This window comes from Prionailurus bengalensis, chromosome A3 (assembly GCF_016509475.1).
Source record: "Prionailurus bengalensis isolate Pbe53 chromosome A3, Fcat_Pben_1.1_paternal_pri, whole genome shotgun sequence".
NCBI classification, from domain to species: Eukaryota; Metazoa; Chordata; class Mammalia; order Carnivora; family Felidae; genus Prionailurus; species Prionailurus bengalensis.
The window spans coordinates 16,324,385-16,331,660 of record NC_057354.1 but is presented as its reverse complement, the minus strand read 5'-3'; the positions used below and the strand labels follow the sequence as shown (position 1 = coordinate 16,331,660).

The 7,276-nt window shown below is 48.3% G+C and overlaps 1 long non-coding RNA gene across 1 annotated transcript; it reads right to left on the bottom strand.

Annotated features, from left to right (window-relative positions):
- Positions 1–1,804: 1,804 nt before the first annotated feature.
- LOC122496241 lies at positions 1,805–6,497 on the bottom strand. The gene is made up of 2 exons (XR_006300735.1): positions 6,188–6,497; positions 1,805–5,852 (listed from the first exon to the last, which is right to left on the bottom strand). It is a non-coding gene; the product is annotated as an uncharacterized LOC122496241 (long non-coding RNA).
- Between the last annotated feature and the right edge of the window lie 779 nt (positions 6,498–7,276).

The following is a 7,276-nucleotide window of genomic DNA, read 5'->3' as shown; positions in this document are numbered from 1 at the left end:
AGGAGGGCTCTGCCGTCAGAGAACAGAATGCAGATTTCAGCAGCAGTTGCCTTTTGAGTAAGAAGGAGACCAGTGGACCAGGAGAGGGGGTGGGCAGAGTCTGCCATTTGGTTTGTGTTTCTCCGTCCCTCATCACACTCACCGGTTTGTAATCAGGTCTGTGTCATAATATCTTTGAATAATCTTTACTATCGTCTGATGAATGCCCATCTCCCCCAGTCGTCCACAAGTTCCATGGGTGCAGGGCTGATGCCTGCTTTGCTTGTTTCTGTATCCCTGGAGTCTAGCACAGGACCTGGTATACATGGGTGCTCAGTAAATATATATTCAATGAAGGGGAGACTGTGGTTTGTAATGCTAACTCAACTCCTCTGTCACCAGCTGTGAGATTACAGGCAGGCCACGTCTCTCTGTGGCTCAAGTTTCCTCACAGAGGCTTAATTTAAATGTGGCAATACCTTTGTGCTACTCCCAGCATCCAGTAGGTGCTCAATAATACAGTCCTCCACTCCCCTCCTTTTCTCTGCTACCCCTCCCTCCTGCCACAATGCCACACCCATTATGAGGAGCCATAAAACCCAACCCAGGTTGGACTCTCACCTCCTCATCGCCTCCTGGCCAGTCCCTTACCTCAAGTTGGGGTGAGGGGCTGATGTCCCCTACATCTGGCTCCAGGTGCCCCCCAACCCCAGAGAGCAGGACTGGGGCCCAAGTGGACCTCGGATCTGGCCAGGTTGCCATTGCCATGGTAACAGTGACAGTCCTCAGCCGCAGGTTCCCTAAGTGACTGGTTACTCTTTAACATATCCACCCACCTTGGGTGATTAGAAGAATCAATAAGATAACCAGGCGGTGGCAGCTGGCTGTACTCACTGCCTTCCTGGTGGACTGGCTCCCGGTGGCCCTGCTGCCGTTGTGTGTGGGGCCCGGCTCCTCCATGCCCCCGCGTCTCTGGCTGGGTGGGCTCGGCCATGGTCAGTGTGAACGCGCCCCTCGGGGCTCCAGTGGAGAGTCCCTATGGTGAGTGGGACCAAGGGTCGGGTGGGGGGAGGACTGGACAGGACAGGACCGTGGTCAAGTTTGGGAGGCCATGGGACGCCCCATTATGTGTTTCCGAGGAACGCAACGACTCTCTAGGGCCTCCTCCAGAATGGCAGGAACCTCAGGGGATGCATGTGGCTTGCTTCGCTAACGTCCCAGAGGCATGGCAGATTTGGTCTGGGAAGGGCTGGGAGGGGCCATAGGAGCCCCCCCGCAGGGGCTTGCTCCTTTCGCCTCGGCCAAGAGAGACTGCTTTCCTGGGCACGTGTCCCAAGGGTCTTTCCAAAATTCCACAGAGGGCGGGGCTGGAAATACCAACCCATTTGCCAGGGCCGAGTGGAAGCCGACCGGAGCCTTGCTGGGCCTAGCACAGAGCTGGCTCAGGGTCTAGGCGGGATGGGACCCCGGGGGAGGGCGGGGCAGGCCGCTCTGATGAGCTCTGGATAATTCACCAAAGGGAAGCCAAGTCGAGCAACACAGCGTGGGGCGTGGGGCGTCGGAAAAGAATGGTCTCTTGCTAGATGTATGGAACTTAGGTGCAAGGCCAAGGAAGAACGTGTCACTGAAAGGTGAAAGCTTGGGCTCTGTGGCTGGGGTGACTCCATACTGGAGGTAACGCAGCAAATGTAGAGGATGGGTAAACACAGCGTGATGCATCTTTAGCAAGGAATGCTAACCCATTGTTGAAGGAGCAAAAATGTAGATCTGTTTGCAGATAGGGAAGGACCTCCAGGTTACACCTAGTGAAAAAAACAAACTGAAGCACTGTGTGTAGCATTTTACATTTCTGATAACAGAACGGATATTCGCATGTATATGTACACACACGTTTGTATTTGCATAGAAAGCCAGTAGACAGACAGGAAGAGACTGGTAACAGAGTTGTGTTTCTGAGGAGGGAGGTTCAATAAATTTTTTTTTAACCTTTTCTTGCACATTTTGGATTTTTAAAAATTAGGTGCGTTTTGTTAAGAGATTTAAATCACACAAACACACATAGTGTTTGGCCTCTGGAATCCAGGCTCTAGTTCTGTGACTTTAGACAAATTATTCAACATTTCTGTGCCTCAGTTGCCTTCTCTTTGAAGTGGAGATAGGATGTCTTACAGGCCCTCACAGAGGACTAAAGGAGACCAAGGGTGTAAGCCCTAGGCACCAGGCACATGATAAGGACTCAACAAATATTGTTTAATATTGTCATTAGCTGAGGACAGATGGCCTCAAGGAATCAAGGACTGGTCTCCTGACTGGTCCACTGGGGTCTTTCTTCGACCCACCACCAAACAGAAGTTTGTGCTATAGTGGAAGGAGCAGAGGCTAAGGAACCCAGAATAGCCTGGGGATCCATCCCCATTCCAGCTGTATGACCTTGGGCAAGTTACTTCCCCTCTCTGAATCTATTTCCTCACCTGGGAAATGGACCTATCTCACAGAGGGTGGTGCAGTGAGAGGAGACAGCACAGTTGAAGGGCTAAGCATGTCTTAAGTGCTCCATCCAAGGTTGAAACACAATTATAAGACTTGGTTGACCCTGTAGCCAGAACAAGACTGTGTCTTGCATAGGGACCAGATAGTCAGCTGCTGTGGAAGGAGGGCCCCAGGCCACAAGCCAAGGCTAGGGATGAACAGAAGGCCCCCCACATTTCTCCCAGGGGGGTACTATAATAATATAACCTGACAGCTTCTCACTGTATTCCAGGTCTATGTACTTTGTAGGGTGGCCTCATGCCCCTTCATCCCGACCTGTACGCAGTGCTCACCACAAAGCAAGTGTTCGACACACATTTGTTGGATGGTTGGATGGATAGATGGTTGGATGGATGGACGTTCTATGCCTATTACTTTAATTCCTACAACAGCTGTTCCAGATAATAATATTGTTATCTCCAAGGATAGAAGAGAAAACTAGAGCTCAGGATTGTTTTTTTTAAAAAAAAAAATCATCTGACTTCAGTCCGTTTGTGACTCTCTTGACTAAGCTACAGATCTGGGCTGGGCAGAGAAAGGAGAGCTCCTATGGCCAGATTTGTAACAAGCATCAACAAAAGAACATTGCTGTCCTGGGACAGCTGGGCATTTGTGTGTGTGTGTGTGTGTGTGTGTGTGTGTGTGTGATGGTGGCTAAAAGACCTTGCTTTCGAGATAAAGTAAATCTGGGTTAGCATCCTGGATCTGCCCCCTCCTTTATTTTTTAAAGCTGTGTGGCCTATCCCTCTCTGAGCCCCACATGTTGAATGAACTAGGAAGCTCTAGGGAAAATGCATCTTCTGAAAAAAGAAATGAGTGTTTTGAGGAGAACCCCTTTTCCTAGGCTCTGTAATCAGGATAATACTAACCCCCCACCAAAGGCTGCAACTGCAGAGGTAAGCTGTAGGGGAAGGGACGAGGTCCACAGCAGAGCCTCAGGAGGGGCAATGGCAGGCAAGGCTGTGGAGAGGATAACGTGAGATAACACACGTGAGTTAATACACAAGTGCTCAGCGTCGTGCCTGACACAAGGCAACCATGCAGTAAATGTCAGCTGCCGTCTCACATCTTTGAACCCCAGGAGGACAGTCTTTAGGGAGCTGATCTTTGGTGGGGTGATGCTGGGTGAACTTGACCTTCCCCTGGACTTGCAACACACTCATGGCACACTGGCTTCTGGTTTGTAGCTCTCATCATGACTCTGATCAGACAGCATTGGTGTGCGTTGTGGCCTCTGTATCCCCCACTCGACTATAAACTCTGCGAGCCTTGCACGTCTCACACAGAGACTGGCACAGAATAAATGCTCAGTAAGCATCTGTTGGATGCATGAACTGAGGGAGGTTTTAAGAAACAACCGTATGACAACGGTCAACAATGTCAGCCAGACCCATGCTCTACCTTCCTGTCTCTCTCCATGCTCACCGTGCAGACCCAACGTGGCTGGCATGGTGCGGGGCATCACGTCTGCCCTCAAGCACCTGAAGCTGGAGGGGATATTCCTTGAAGTACTTGTTTCTTTTATCAAAAAGCAAAATTTCCCCAGAAACCTCCCAGCAGACTTCCCTGGTTCAAGGAAAGCTGGGAATTCAAGGGTCTAGTGGAAAGAAATGGGAAAGCCAAGACTGACTTCGACCAACGATACTGTTTTCTTGAGGTCTAGCACGATGCTGTTCCAAACAAAATCGGGGTTCTCTCATAACGGGTCTCTCAGCTTCAGCACTATTGACATTTTGGTTCAGATGATTCTTTATTGTGGCGGCTGTCCTGTGCGTTGTAGGATATTTAGCAGCTTTCCAGACTTTGACTCATCAGATGCCAAGAGCATTCTTCCTCCATCAGCTGTGCCAACCAAACATGTCTCCAGACGTTTCTCGATGTGCCCTGGACACATATAACACTACTGTGGTATAAGGAAGCAGGGATAGCTTCTGCATGATGTCTGCCACAACTGAATATCCTGTGACTTTTCTGCTGTGGTTATTTGCTTCAGGTGCCAGGGTCTAGCTCAGAGGCAAATCTGGAGCTGCCCTTAGCAATTATGAGGATAAGATGCTATTGTGTGCTTATCTGTATGCTACCAGACTTCTGGCTTCATTCTTTTCTTACCCCTTCCTATGCTTTTTCTTTTCACAAGTTCCCCTTAGCTTCCCTTAATTATCTGTCTTGGTCCTTTGGAAGTTTGTCATTTTTGTAAGCATTTCAAATCTCCTTGAGGGCAAGGTCTGTATTTGTATGATCTTTGTTGTTTTATTCTAGGATACTCTAGGACCTGGACCTATATTGACTTTGAGGGAGGTTTATTGAATGAATGAATGAATGAATGAATGAATGAGTGAGTGAATCAGAAAATGGATGGATGAATGAATGGATGTCTGGGTGGGTGAGTGGATGGGTGGGTATGGTGGATGATGGATAAATGGGTAAGTAGATGGATGGGACGGTGGAGAGATATGTAGATGAATGTGATAAGTGGATGAATAAGCAATTGGTTAGCTGGGTGTGTGGGTGGAGGCACAGATGGATTGGTGTTTGGATGGATGATATAGGCTGGGCTGGGCTGGGCTGGGCTGGGCTAACAGAATCTGCAAGTGCTGAGGACAGAACAAGTAAGGAGATTGGGTGCTTTGGCCACTGGTTGACAAACCTCAATTAGGCCAACGACATGAGCCTCAGGCCAGATCAGAGGCTGTTGTCGGGGGCAGTTTGGTTAAATGGCACTCCCACTGAAAACTGTATAAGTGGTTGACACTTTGCTTCGCCATCTGATTCTGAATTTCTTCCTCCATCAAATAAAGTTGGTTGTTGTAAGGATTCGATGAGGTAAGGAAGGAGAAAAGTATCATAAACTAGAAGACGCTTCATTTCCTTGAAGGGCTGATGGGCCCAAAGTTGGATAGGATGCCAGAGGCCGGCCAGCTGTAGGACCGTGTCGGATGTCAGGCACGGCTGTTTCCCTATGTAGAGTCTCCCCCATCGTTTTCCCTTTTCTCACCTCTCCACATCTTTTCCCATTTCACCTCAATTTAATTTCAGCCTCTATAGTTCACTGGTTCACAAACCTGACTGCATATAGAAAACCTCCTTATCAATGACATATTTTGGGGCCCCACCCCAGACCTGGTGAATCAGGATCTCCTGGGATGAGTTCCAAGAATCTTTAATTTTTTATTAAGTCCTTACGTGATTGGGGATCCAGCATAGAAAACCATTGTCTTATTTTGTGCCATTTTATAAAGGGAGGATATGGGTACCCAGAATGGGTCCTGTCTTTACGCAGGAGGCTCCTGCATTCACTGTCACTGTTCATTTATTCACTTTTTCAACAAACCTCTACTGAGGACCTATGGAAAACACAGCATTCTGTTAGGCACTGGGGGAATGGAGGAGAATAAAACGTGGCTTCAGATCTTGGAGAGCACCCAGTCGGGTGGGGAAGACAGACAGCCCAGCCACAATGAAAACAGAGTGCCACGATATGGATGGATAGGGCATGATGGGGACACAAAGGAACTTAGGAGGAGGGCAAGAGATCAGGGACCTCCTGACCCTGGAGGAGTGGACTGATATCTAAGCTAAAACCCAGAGGTTTAGTAGGAATCAACCAGGAGAAGAGAGGGGAAGGGACACCATATGCAAAGGCCTAGAGCCTGGCCTAATCTGTACAGATTTTACTTACACTTGACTGCAGCTCAGTCCATTCTTCTCTGAAAGTATTTTGGGACTTCTCTGATTGTTTCATGAAAGATTCTGAGATGCTTACATGCAGGAACTATGCCTTCCCTTTCTTTTTGACTCACACTCCTCTTGCATGAGGGTGGGCCTGGGAAGAAGAAAGAAATCTGTCCCCATTTAAGCCCTTCCTATGTAACAGGCTGGACTCTGGTTACTTGAAGTGCTTTCTTCCTTTTATTTATTTTTTTACATCTATGTATTCATTTTTTTAACTTAAAAATTTTTTTTTAACATTTATTTATTTATTATTGAGAGACAGAGAGAGAGCGTGAGCAGGGGAGGAGCAGAGAGAGGGAGACACAGAATCTGAGGCAGGTTCCAGGCTCTGAGCTGTCAGCACAGAGCCCAGCACGGGGCTCGAACTCACAAACCGCGAAATCATGACCTGAGCCGAAGTGAGATGCTTAACCGACTGAACCACCCAGGCGCCACTAACTTTACTTTTTAGAGAGAGACTGTGAGTTGGGAGGCAGGGGAGAGAGAGAGAGAGAGAGAGAGAGAGAGAGAGAGAGAGAGAAAGAGAGAGAGAGAGAGAGAGAGAGAGAGAGAATCTCAAGCAGGATCCACTCTCAGACAGAGCTTGATGTGGGACTTGATCCCATGACCCTGTGATCATGACCTGAGCTGAAATCAAGAGTCAGACCCTCAACCTACTAGGGTTGCTGTGAGAATCACAGGAGGTTTATATGTAGAACATGGGGAATGTCTGGCTCATAGAAAGTGCTGTATACATTTTAATTATTATCATAATATCTGCAGAGTATATACCCACTATGTGAAAGGGACGGAATGCTTACTGTGTGTTAGGCATCTTTTAGCTGCTGTGAGACAAACTGAAATGAATGAGGGATATGTAACTGGTCATTCCAGGATGTAATTGTCTGGGTGGAGAGTCAGAACGAAGCTTAGTTCCAAGCCTTCAGATACCCTCTGGAGCCTGTCAGGGGGGTATGCTCTTGGGGGCTCAGATCATGCACATAGGCCTGTGGGAGCAGATGGGAGGCATGGAAATGGTGGGCACAGACCTGTCCTT